This window comes from Manacus candei, unplaced genomic scaffold (assembly GCF_025592945.1).
Source record: "Manacus candei isolate 608988 ecotype Guabito, Panama unplaced genomic scaffold, ASM2559294v1 h1tg000188l, whole genome shotgun sequence".
Classification (NCBI taxonomy): domain Eukaryota; kingdom Metazoa; phylum Chordata; class Aves; order Passeriformes; family Pipridae; genus Manacus; species Manacus candei.
Window position 1 is genome coordinate 104,343 of NW_026138236.1, and position 13,335 is coordinate 117,677.

The 13,335-nt window shown below is 44.0% G+C and overlaps 1 protein-coding gene across 1 annotated transcript in view; it reads left to right on the plus strand.

The window, feature by feature from the left end:
* The window catches only part of TSNARE1 (t-SNARE domain containing 1), a gene marked incomplete at its 3' end in the record, with an annotated part of 298,862 nt that overhangs the window by 15,274 nt on the left and 270,253 nt on the right, over positions 1-13,335 (plus strand). Inside the window, exon 2 of the mRNA XM_051774128.1 lies at positions 619-712. The remainder of the gene's footprint in view (positions 1-618; positions 713-13,335) is intronic.

Here is a 13,335-nt window from a genome sequence, read left to right on the forward strand (position 1 = left end):
ATTCACGGAAAGGGTGGTCAAGCATTGGAACAGGTTGCCCAGGGAAGTGGTGGAATCACCATCCCTGGGAATGTTGAAAAGTCCAGTGTTGGGTCCACTTGGTTGTCCCAGTTGTGTGATTCCATCTTAGCAATCCCTTTAGATGCACAGCCTTTCTTTTTGTAGGTAATGTAGGAAAAAATGCTGACAGATCCTTTTAACTGCCTAATACGGAATATAAAATACGAGAACACAAAGCAGGGGGAAATGACAATGATGTGAAATCATGAATTGCAGAAAATTAAAATTACTTGCTGTGTTTCACTGGGCATCCCCTAATGTTTGTACCCTGAAATTAAAAGGAAGAGGTGGGGTGTTTTTGTTTTCTTTTTTTCTGCGTGTGTTACATTGTCAACAGACATTGTGTAGGCCAAAAGCAAAGCTTGCCTAATATATGTATCTGTTTCTTTAACAAATTCACGATGTGTGAAAACTCCCAAAGGCAGTTGAATCTAAAGACTAAACCTCAGTCTTGGGAATCCCTGAGCTTCAGACTGGAGGAAACAGAGCAGACAAAGGCCTGTGTGTGCTTTTCACTTCTGATTTTCTTTTTTTTTTTTACTCTTTTTACCTGAACAGAGACAACACTGCTGAGCTGGGCCTTGGCTCTGTTGGGTTTTTGCTGCCCGGTGCTGAACGAGCCGCTCCACAACACAAGGGAGTAAAATTACGGGTGAGAGATATTTGCCGTTTTCTTTCCTTGATAACCCTTCTCGTTTCGGGGCTTTTTAAAATTTGATTTTGGTTGTTTGTCTCCGTATCTCTTCATCTCATTGGAGCTGATGTTGAGTGTTGTAGACCCAACCTCTGGGGTGGGTGTGTAGGAACGTTGTGGGCTCGGCGCTGGCAGGTGTTCGCCTCTGGATGGTGTTTCCTTGTTTTGACAGGTTAATAAAGGGTCATCTCCACCCAAATTCTTCCCCTGGGTCCTGACCTTGGCTGGTCATTAAGCTCTGAGATGTCCCACGCTCACAGCGTGTTGACTTTGAGTTGGGCTTTCTGGCCAGAGCGTTCCCGGGTGTTCTCTGCTGGGAACAGATGGTCAGTGAAAGTCCCATTTTTCAAGGTGTAACAGGCTGTATCTGGAAAACCTATGGAGTTCTTTAACAGCAGAAATAGTTTTCCTAAGCTGCATCTGTTTTTCTCACCTGGAATATCGTTAAGGGTCATTTGTATCGTGCCAAGAATAGTTGTTTCGTGTCCTCCAGCTTAATAGGAGGGAATAAGTCTTTCCTTGGGTATTTTTTGGCTTGGTGTCTGTTCCTCCTTTTAGAATGTTATTCTAGAATTTGAAAACACAAAGGGTTTTATATATTTATCTGAATCAATTAGTTATCTTTATTTATTGAAGAAATCTTGGAAACAAGTCCCTAAGAAGTTTTTTTTTAATTTTTTTTTTTTTAAATTGTCTACCTCGATTTCCACAGCCTGTGGAGCGCTGGTGTGTTCCAACCCCGTTTCATAGACACAGCTAAAGAGATTTGTAATATTCAGTAAATAATATGCATAAATGATGCCTATTAATGTTCTGAGTAATTACCAACAACAGAGTAAATATGAGGTTAATGAGATTAACAGGAAAGAGGAACATAAGCCTTGACTGCACCTCCCTGTGGCCCCAGAGCTCGTGGTGGCCCCGTTTCTGTTGACAAGCCCAGCATGGCTATGGATGCAGCAGTGCTTTTGCTGCTGTTCCCCATACAGGGCTTAATGAGTTCCTACTGCTGGCATTTTTCTTTAAATGCTGTATAATGTTATTAAATCCCACTCCTTGCAAGCGGATTTGAGCTATTATTTTGAAAATACATCTTTATTTGTGGCTTTTTTCCCCCTATTTGTTACTAGTGCTGGGGCTCAGTGATAAGGCCTTGCCTTCTGAAGTCTTTTCCCAGACATCTGGTGCCCTCCAAGGTGTCTCCTCAAGGCCACCAGAGGAATTGGCCCAAGTCTTTTCTGACAAACATGTTGCTATCAGAATATTGTACTCAGAAATACATTGACATTTAACCCTTATTTTCTCATCTCAAGCTCCATCCTGACTTGATTCCCTGTGTTCTTTACCTTTTTCCCTCCAAGTTCTCTCCAGCATGTGCTCTCCATTAAATATTACAGGGAGAGGAAAATTCAATTTCCAGGCAAAACATGATTTTTCTTTTCTACTCTAGTATGTCTCAAGCCGTCTCTCTTTTCCAGGTTAGTGGGTTTGCTGCTCTCTGTCCATCATCCTCTGGTATCTTCTGCCAGTCTTCAATGTTTTTTCGATGCCACTGCCTCAGAATTGTTTATTTGAGTTTTCTCCACCCAAAACTGCATCTGCTTGGTTGACTCAAAGCCGCAGGCACCGACTCCCCTTGCTGGTCTCTCGACAAACTGCAGCCTATTTTTTTTTCTATTTTAAATGAAAATGCCTCACTGAGAAAGCTATTTCGTTTACTCAAGATAAATGTTGTACTTATGACTCTGGCTTTTCTTTTTATGGCTGTTCTGATTAAACCATGAACCTTCAATGTAAACAATTCAGGTAGAGTATGGGCACTGCATATTGCCTAAATGAATTATTCACCTCTTAGCTTTTGTTTTCATTTCTTGGGTGTTTGGTTTTCCTTTTTTTGTTTTATTTTGTTATTTTTTTTTAATTTATTTTATTATTGGAAGTTATTTTCCTCCTGTTTCAATTTCGTAGGGCAGTGATTTCTCTCTTCTTTCATTTCTTTTGTGTTTCGATGTGAGGTTGACTGGTTAAGGGATCAGGAACACAAGTTGTGTTCTCCTCTGTCCTCCCAGATGCAGGGAATGATGAGGGGAAAACCAGGAAAAGGCAGGATATCAATTCCTTGCTCCTAGTCTGGTGTTGCCAGCAGAATTTTTGGGTTTTTGATCATGGGTCGTTTCCACCACACCAGGTCTTCTGGTGACACATGGGGTACACCAGTCTCGAAGGGAACAAGGACCTTTGCACGGGAGTTATCAGGGCTCATGGAAAGAGATTTAAATTAGATTTGAAGGGGAAAAGGGGTAAAATCAGGCTTGCTGGAGATAAGCCTGGAGGTGGAATGCCAGTGTTGGAGGGATGGTGGGCTAGAGACGTCCTTTGTTCTACCAAGTGCAGGTAGGAGATGGATATCCATGTGGAGATCCAAGCACACTGAGGATGCTAATGTGTTTAGAAACTGTGGAAAAGCCTGAGAGTGGTCATGTAGGAATTAGGGCTTCTTTCCCCAAAAGCAGTGGGATCAATAGCCCAACTACACCAATGCCCACAGCACGAGCAGCAAACAGGAGGAGCTGGAAATCTGTGACATATTTGTCATCACAGAAACAGTGGGAGGACAAGTGCAACTGGAGTGGTGAACCTTCAGAGGGGACAGGGAAAGAAGGAGAGCTGGTGGGGTAACCCCGTGTGTTAGGGAGTGTTTTCGTCATCTGGAGCTTGATGTTGACCAAAGGGCTGAGTGTTTATGGATCAGAATCAAGAGAAAGGCCAACAAGGCAGATATCTTGGGATTTTGTTATAGAGCACCCAACCAGGATGAAGAGATGGATGAATTATTCTATAAGTAGCTGGGAGAAGCCTCGTGATCATTGACCTTTGTTCTCGTGGGGGACTTCAACTGACCAGGTGTTTGCTGGAAATACAACACAGAAGAGAGGAAACATGGCAGGAGGTTCCTGGAATGTGTGGAAGAGAATTCCATAGCACAACTGAGGGAACCAGCAAGGGAAAGCACCCACTGGATCTGTTTTTTGGGAACAGGGAAGGACTTGTGATGGTCAGAGGTCGTTTTGGGCATAGTGATTGCATAGAGTTTTTGGTTCTTGGACAAGTAAGGGTATCTCAGAACTTAACTTGGACTTCTGGAGGGCAGTCTTTGGTCTCTTTAGAAGACTGGTTGAGACAGTCCCTTGGGAGGCAGTCCTGAGGGCAAAGGAGTGTAGGAAGGCTGGATGTGCTTTGAGAAGCAAATCTTAAGGGCCCAGGAGCAGGACACCCCTGTGTACCAAAAGACAAGCTGGCAAGAAAGAAGACCAGCCTAGTTTAACAGAGAGTTTTGGGTGGAATTAAAGGACAAAGGGAGAGTTTATGACCTTTGTAGGAAGAGGAGGCAGCTCAGGATATCTACAAGGATATTGTGAGGAGATGCAGGGAGAAAATTAGAAAGGCCAAAACCCAACTAGAAGTTAATCTGGCTACTGCCATAAAGGACAATAAAAATGTTTCTATAAATACATCAGCAACAAAAGGAGGGTGAAGGAGAATCTTCATCCTTTGTTGGCTGTGGGGAGTAACTCAGTGAAAAGGCTGAGGTACTTAATGCCTCCTTTGCCTTGGTATTTAATAGTAAGACCAAGTTGTTCTTGGGGTACCCAGGCCATGAATCAGAAGTCAGGGATGGGGAACCAAAGGAAGGCCCCCTAATCCAAGGGGAAATGGTCAGTGACCTGCTACACCACTGACACACACACAAGTCTCTGGGGCCTGGTGGGATCATAGAATCATACAACGGTTTGAGCTGGAAGGGACCTTTAAGGGTCATGTAGTCCAAGCCCCTGCCATGGGCAGGGACACCTTCCATTAGATGAGGTTGCTCTGGAGTGCATCCAACCTGACCTTGAATATTTCCAGGGATGGGACATCTACCAACTCTCTGGGCAACCTGGTCCAGGGATTCACCAACTTCATTGTAAAAAAATGTCTTCCTTTGAAACTAAGATATGGGATTTTGATGGGAACAGTTCCTCCCTTGCCCTGTGAAGACATAACAAAGAGCAGTCTCAGGGAGAAGAAAGTAGATCTTGAGTTTTCCTAGTGGGATGATCTCTCTCCCTTTTTGTCAGTCATCATTCCAGTTGGTAACTGGGAGACCAGTTGAACTCGGAGTTGTCTCTCTGTGGCTGTGGCCCTGAGTCCTGTTCCTGGTCAGTGTGCAGGGAAGTTGTGCTGATGCTTCCAGAGGTTGCAGTGTAGCTGGCCGGAGGCTGCTGAGCTGCAGGACAGCAAGACCTCCATAAAGGAACATGTTAAGCCCCAGTACGATTGCTCATAGTTTCATTTTGATCTCTCTGGAAGTAGAAAAGTGATGGAAACACCAAATGTGTCTTTGTGAGTGCAAGGGAGGGGACTCACACACATATCCCGTGTGAGGGCTCAGCCTGCTGCAGCACGTTACTGAGCACTTAAAATTTCACAAGAGATATTAAGACTTGAGAAATCTATTTTACTGCCTTGTAAGTGTGTGATTAAACCTTCCCCATTTCCTTCTCTTTCGCTTTGGGAATCTTTAAGTCGTTGTGCTTGTTTTCTTTAGGCATCGCATTGGAAGCAAAGAGTGGCTTCGTTATTTATTTATTTATTTTTGGAACTCACTCCTCTCTGCCTGTTTTATGCAAAAGCGCTTTAATTGATCTTGCAGACGGTCGAGGAGGGGACAAAGAGAAGGAAATATTTAATGCAGTGTATAATTCTTTCTGGTTTTGCCTCAAAATAAAAAGCCACTTTGCAGGGATTTATGTATCTAAACACAGTTTATGCAGAGGGTGCAGCTCTGTTTTATCTGCCCACTGCAGCAGGCTGATGCAAAGAAATCAATGGTATGAACTGGTTCAGGGTAGCTCCCAAACTCTTCCAGTCATAAACACAGTGCCAGTTTCTTGCCACCTGGAGTGTAATTGTTGCATCTTTTTGGGAAATATTTGTGATTTTCTTTTGTGTTTTAATTTAGTCTCCTTGAACATTAAAAATTAAAATGATGCAAGTCCATTCCTTGCTATACTCTGTTGAAGCACAATAACATCCCGTTCAACCAGGAGTCTTTCCTATGCATTTTGCAGCTCTGGGATGCTTTGGATGCAGGTGAGAGGGCTGTGACTTGTCTTTAATTCTCCTGGATACACACTGCTGCATTCCAGAGCTGATTCAAACCTGGCAGTTGAACACAGATTGCCTGAATTGCAAAGCACCACTACAGTGTTAACACCTCCCTCTTGTCTATTTAAGGTGGAACAACTGGGGGGATTCGATGCTGTTGTTCACTTACCTTCGAGGTTTGAGATCTGAATGTCTTTGATCTGCACATGCTGGCTTGAGTCAGGAATATCTGTGGGCTGGAATGACCTTGCTTTGGCTCCATCATAGTCAAAGGTCAAGTTAAATTGTGTGTATCAGGTCCTGCTCCGTGTTTGGGATTTGTTGTGGCTGAGATATGGAATAATGCACATCTCCTTGGTTTGCTCCTTCAATAATAAAGATTTCTGGGGATATCTGGACGTGGCCTGCAAGAGGCAGCTGAGAGGCTGTCTGAAAGCTCTCCCTAAAACAGTGACCTGTGTCCATCATGGTGAGTTCAACCATAGAATCCATAAGGTTGGAAAAGACCCCTAAGATCATCCAGGTAAACAATTAACCCAGCACTGCCAGCTCCACCATTAACTGTGTCCCTAAGGATCTGCATCCAGCTGAAGCCATAGTGTGATGCAGGTGTATGGCAGGATGCCATGGGAATGATGGAGAAAGGACCAAGCTTCAACATCCCATCAGAAACCTCTTCCCTGAAGGTAGACAGAGTAGAGCCACCCAAATACTTGTCCTACTGTTGAAGGTCCCCCTGGTAATGATTAAGCTTCAGCACTGCTGTAGGATACAGGTGTTGTGAGCTGGGAGATGTGCAAGCACAAGGCCAGAGGTTGGTTCCTGTCTTGGAAAACTTCAGATTTACTGGAGAGTAAAAGGAAGCAAGAAGAAGATGGTCAGCGTCCTAACAAGAATGTTTCAGGTCAGTAGGTCCTGAGGAAGCCTGATATCCCACAGAAACAGCTTTGGGAAGTCCTCTGGAGCTTGGAAAGACTGGAGATGTGGACCATGGGGTTGTTGTCACCTTCCTGTGCTGGAGAGTTTGTCCGTTCCACTGATTTAAAATACTTAGAAGAGATTCAGTCTTTTAGAAGTTGTATGAATGTCTCAAGTAAGTGAAACCCCTTATTGAAATAGTATTTTGATAATTTGGAAGATTTCAGCTGCATTCATTTGAAATACGCCTTGTGCCATGACTTAAGAGTGCATTTTCAATATCTTTTTGGGTCCCTTTTTTTTTAATATTGAACTTGAAATGAACAGCCCCTGTCAGCCCCACTCCCCCAAAAAGAAGGATGAGGAAAAGTGAGAAATAAGCAAGAAGAGCTTTTCATTAAACCTAAATTCACTTAGAAAAGCATCTTTGGAAGCTCATTCTGTACTTTTATTGCAAGGGTGGTGTTATAGTGCTCTACTATATCAGAGAACTGTGTAACAGCATGTCCTCTGTCCTGAACAACTGCTCAGAGCTGTAGGGTTTTGTGTTCAAGCCCATGAATATTTTAGCTTCGTGTCTTCAAGGGTAAAATGAAGGAGTAGCTGCTCTGAGGGATTAATACAGAGTGAATTAGATGTTTGTAAAAGGCATTAAAAGCCACAATCACTGTGTCGAATCCCAGTGCTGGAAATGCGAGGAGAGAGGCTGCAGTGCATCCTCATGTTGCAGAGGGGCATCCATCTGGATTGCAGGATGAAGAGGGCTGGATATCTGTTTAATGTGTGCTTAGATGACATGAAAAGAGGGAAAAAAAACCCAACCCCCCATCCCTTCTAAGCAGCAATTATAAAAATAGTTGTAAGAATCCCCAGGGATGTCTTCTCTCTCTTCTCTCACAGTTCCAATAAGCACCACAGGCCAAGTGCTTGTGCTCACCACGAGGATGATGTTTCTTGACCCTGAAAGCTGCATCCCAACATTTTTCCTCTGTCTCCCAGCCACAAGGCAGGAATAACACACCCCACTGGGCAAGGAGATGCCCAAGGACTGGCTCACAAGCAGAGGATGGTGTTGTCCTCTGAATGTCCTGCTCCTACAGCATCACCACCAGGGTAGGGCCAGGCACCATCTTTGATCTAAATAGCCACTAACTGGGGGAATTGAGACCGGTTTTCCCACTTTCATGGTTATTCTGGAGACCCAGCAATGCCTGAAGCAGCCCAGCCCTTGTTCTCTTGGCTGGGCATGGAGCTGGTGTGGGGTTTTTTTTGCCACCTTCTCAGAAATCGCTCTCAACTCATCTTGCTTTTTTTAGCAACGTGCTTTCATCATTTGTAATGCTAAAGGCTCTCCTGTGATGGAGGAGGGTTTGGCTGTTATTTTTAACTGAATGTTTCATTGATCTGATTTACAGCATGAGCTGCTGGATGAGCAGGAGAGCAGAGAGGCAGCCGTGGGGTGGGCTGGGGTGGGAGGGAGCACTGTGGGCTGTTCTTGAGTTCCCCCCCTTGTCAGAGCCGATGCATCACAGAGGTGCAGCCCGAAGATGCCTTTTTGCATCATTTCAAGCCAATAAAAATCAGGGTTCCACTCTCTTTTAAGTGAATTAATGGATTTCAGCCCTGTCCAACATTTTGGCATTGGTGTGCTGAGCCAGCTCCAGAGTTCGATTAATTCTAAACAAAACCCCACCAAAAATAATTTAAAAAATACTTAGATTTTGGGTAGATGAGATGTAATCTTAACTCTATGAGGCAGCTCATGCTTTCTCTTGGATTCAATTAATCTTGCTGCACTCCTAGCTGGAGAGGATGAGTTCCAGCTACTGGGACATGGGGACATGGTGAGACCTCAGTTGGCGTGATGGGGTGGAAGGTGGTTTCTTCTGGGCAATGTTGTTCTCTCCTGGAGAAAGGGAGGCTGAGGGGAGACCTTATCCCCCTCTACAACTACCTGGAAGGAGGGTGCAGTGAGGTGGGTGTCAGTCTTTTCTCCCAGCTAACAAGTGGTAAGATGAGAGAAAATGACCTCAAGTTGCACCAGGGGAGGTTTAGGTTGGACATTAGGGAATATTTTTTCACTGAAAGGGTTGTGAAGCATTGGAACAGGCTCCCCGGGGAACTGGTGGAGTCACTATCCCTGGAAGTGTTCAAAAAAACCTGTGGATATGGCATTCTGGGACATGTTTTTGTGGTGAACGTGGTGGTGGTGTTGGGTTAACAGTTGGACTCGATGATCTTGGGGGACTTTTCCATCCTTAACAATTCTGTGCTTCAGTGGCTCTGGTGTAGAATGCAAAGCCTTCACGGAGTGCAACCCAGAGCCAGGAGCACCTGAACCCTTCAATGACAGGAGTGTTCAGCTCTGTCCTAACCAAGTGTATAAATAAAGCTGGAAGCCTGAGGAGTGGGTTACTTTTCTACTTGGCCAACCAGAAAATTAAATAGAACTACGGTGTTTGGGGCACTGGTTTGAAAGTGAGAGCAGATGAGCACCATTAGGTTGTTTACAGAAATTACTTTTTTTTCCTTTTTTTGATAGTTTGAAATCTTTCGCTTCCTTTAAGGAAGTGTATTGGTGTCTTTCTACCTCTTCCACTGCAGCAGGTTGATTGAGTTAATCACATCAGAGACAAGAGTACAGTTCACTGATTTTCTCCTCTACCCAACCATCAGTGTGTGTGTTCATGAAGCACATAAGGACTTAATATGTCCATGTCCTCAAGGAAAGCATGAACAAATTCACTGATTATCTGGGTTTTTTGTATCATCCAGTCAATCAGTTACTATGTGTCCAGGTCTAGATTACCTATGTAAGAAGAAAAAATAATAGTATCAAGGAGCACAGTCATGAAAAGTAGCCCCTCTGTGAGGTCAAGGTGGATACCTGTGTTTTAGAGATCCTCAGTTGTTTTGGGGCAAGTGTGTCTATGTGGATAGTCCAAATTTAGAAATGAAAGAAGGGTGAGATTCAATCCTGTTAGATTGAGTTTCTTCATATTTTTGCAGAATCACAGAATATTTAGATTTGGAAGGGACCTCTGGAGATCATCCAGTCCAACCTTCATGAGAAGGCAGGGTCACCTGGAGCAGGTGACATATGAATGCATCCAGATGGGTTTGGATGTCTCCAAAGAAAGAAACTCTACTCCTTGCCTTGTCGGCTGTTCAGTGCTCTGCCACCCTCAATGTAAAGAAATTCTTCCTCATGTTGAGATGGAACTTCTTGTGTTTTAGTTTGTGTCCACTGCTCCTTGTCCTGTCACTGGACACCGCTGAAAAGAGTCTGGCACCATTCTCTTGATACCCATTTTTGAGATATTTGTATGTTTTGATGAGATCCCCTCTCAATCTTCTCCTCTCCAGACTAACCAGACCCAGCTCCTGCAATCTCTCCTCACAAGAGTTTTCTTCTTTAACTCCCAACTGGAGTTTGGGCCGTGAAGGACCCACTGAAGTCAGTGGCAGTGCTGTGTGTCAGTTGTCTGCTGATGACATAAAATCACAGAATCACAGAATGGTTTGGGTTGGAAGGGACCTTAAAAACCATCTCCTTCCAACCCCCTGCCATGGGCAGGGGACCTTCCACTGGACCAGGTTCCACGCAGTGCAGACCTCCATCATGTTCTTCCAACAAAACCACAGAAAGAGTTTCTCCTTTACTCGAGAAACTGTGTTTTCATTAGCTGATAGTGTTCAGGAAGGAAGAAGTGAACTCTTTACATTGCTTATCTCCTGTACCTCATTGCTTATCTCCTGTAGTGTTCCCAAAAAGGCTGAGAGCTGAAGTACAGCCAGCTCAGGGCAACAATCCTTTGCACTTTACTGGAGGGAGATCCTGGCTCCCCAGACTTCTGCACTAACAGGAATGAGCCATCTGGGAGACAGGAGATGACTCCAAACTGTTCTTTTCTGTTGGTGTGTGTGACTTTGCCAAGGAGGAGGTTCCTGTCACACTGGGTGCTACTATTGATGGCACTGATACAAAGCTTGTGTGCTCCATCATAAGCAGTTCTGGGCCTCTGAGGATGAGTGTGCTCATGTCTGGGATGAGGAAGGCTCTTGCATTCCCAAACTTGCTCTCTGGTTGCTCTTTCCCCTGAATGCCCTACTTTCCCCTGAATGCTAATTTTTCTGTTGTTTGTAAACTTTTCTGTTGTCTTCCATTGCCTTCAATTTATGAATGACCTTTCCTGCAACCTGAATGCAGTTCTTGATACTGTGAGCAATATAAACTGTCTGAGTTGATACCTCTCATTGTGCATTATCACTTCGAGTTTGCTTTCAGAATTGAGGATGGTGATAAATAAATGCCTCTGGAGGACGTGGACTGCTTTAACCAGCTCAAGATATGAAAAATAAACAAGAAATGCATTTTTAATTTTATTTTTCCTTCATTGATGCCTTGTATAGAACTCAATGTTTTCTTCAACCTATATTTTCTAGAGTTGTAGGCAGAGATGCTCCTGTCAGCTGATTTTCCTGCCTCACATCTGGAAATGCCAGTTAGGGTCATTGCAGTAAAGGCAGCTGTGACTTGATTTGAAGCTGCACTATTGCAAATTCTGCCTTTGCATGGCTTCCTCTGCACCTGGAATTGCTTCCCTCTCCATGAGATGACTTCTGATTGGAAACCTACAGATGCGTTGCTGTATTTTTCTTAGTAATCTCTGGCACTCCCTTAATTTTTAGACTGCAGTTTAGTGGAACGGTTGTTGAGATCCAGCTGCATTGGCATCCACCAGTTCTGCTCTGACTTGACTGCAAACAAGTCTCTGTGTTAGACGATGAAGGTTTTTAAAATAGGAAAGCAAATTCATGCAACGAATGATACAGATCTAGTTTTTGGAATAAAGTGACAAAAATCGGGTCTTTTTTTGACTGAAGTGGCACCTTTCTGTTTGTCCCTTGCTCTACTTAATTATGCTCCCAATTTCTTCGACAATGGGAGAGCAGTGTGGATGCATTTGTTGGACACAACAGGTTTATGTTGGAAATAGACTTTGTCATTTGTTGTTTGGGTATGAGATATTTGGGGACCAAGAACACACTCCTCAGGCCTCTGGTTGTGGGGCATCTGCTTCTCACAAGGGGTTTTTGGGATGCAAAACACTGATACTCTGGTACTTGTCAGACTGTGTCTATGTGAGAAACCCAGTTGCTGAATCATGGAATAACAGAATAGTTTGGATTGGAAAGGATCTTAAAGATCATCCAGTTCCAACCCCCTGCCATGGGCAGGGACACCTTTCACTAGACCAGGTTGCTCAGAGCTCCATCCAACCTGGCCTTGAACACTTCCAGGAGTGGGGTGTCCACAACCTCTCTGGGCAACCTGTGCCAAGGCCTCACCACCCTTATTATAAAGAACTTCTTCCTAATATCTGGTCTAAGCCCACCTTCCTTCAGTTTAAAGTAATTCTCCCTTGTCCTATCACTCCATGCCCTTGTCCAAAGACCCTCTCCAGCTCTCTTGGAGCCCCTTTAGGCACTGGAAGGGGCTCTAAGGTCTCCCTGGAGCCTTCCCTTCTCCAGGCTGAACACCCCCAACTCTCTCAACCTGTCTCCATGGGAATAGAGTTCCCATCCTTACTATTTCACTTAACTTTCAGGCTGATAATTATGATTTAGGATTTTAATTTATTTTTCTTTTCTCCAATTTGATTAAGCTGCCCAACAGTTTGAAGTTGCAAGAGCAACTGAAAGGGCAGGAGAATGGGACTCATAGAAGGGCAAGTCAACATAGACCATTGATGGTTCTTGTATCTCTGTAATTCTTTGTGATGATCACCACCACCGTGTTGCTGGGAAAGGCTGGCAAAGTGGCATCTGTCACTCCATGACCATGGGACCATTTTGTTTGAAAATGGAGGAAAAGAATAGGCTAAGTGTCTGGAAGCAGTGTCATGGGAACAAGTGGTAGAGACTCTTCTATCTACTCAGGAAGATTTCCTGGTGATGAATGTCAAAGAAATGCATCTCCTGTGACTTCTGCATCCCTTGTGACACAGCATCTCTCTTGACAGCATCTCTCTTGACTTTTGGTAGCCTATTTGTGGAAGTCTTCAGAGAACATATTCTCCTACATGTTCTCCCATCTGTCTTTTTCCCAAACTCACTGGCCTTGGTGTGTGCTCAAGAATAGACTTGCTTTCTGCGTTATGTTGAGAAGGCAGTTAAGAATTTATTTTTTGACCTTCCTGTGTTTAGATGATGATATTTTTAGTATCTTATGTGATGGCTGTTCCTGAGTCGATCTGTAGTTTGGACTCTCTTTTCCCGTTTAGTCACAAAAGTGAGAACTTGATCAGAGCCTTAATCCCAAAGATATTTTGGGGTGTTCTGCCACCTGGACCAGGTTGTGGAAGAGCCCTTTTCATGGCGCTTAATCACTGTTTTACATTGTTTATAAAAGTCTTTTTTGGGAATGGGTGAACTGGGAATGTAGCATTTACCAGTTCATCCATTCCTGAAAATGTGCAGTCACTTGGCTGTGTAGCCCCTGAGTAAAC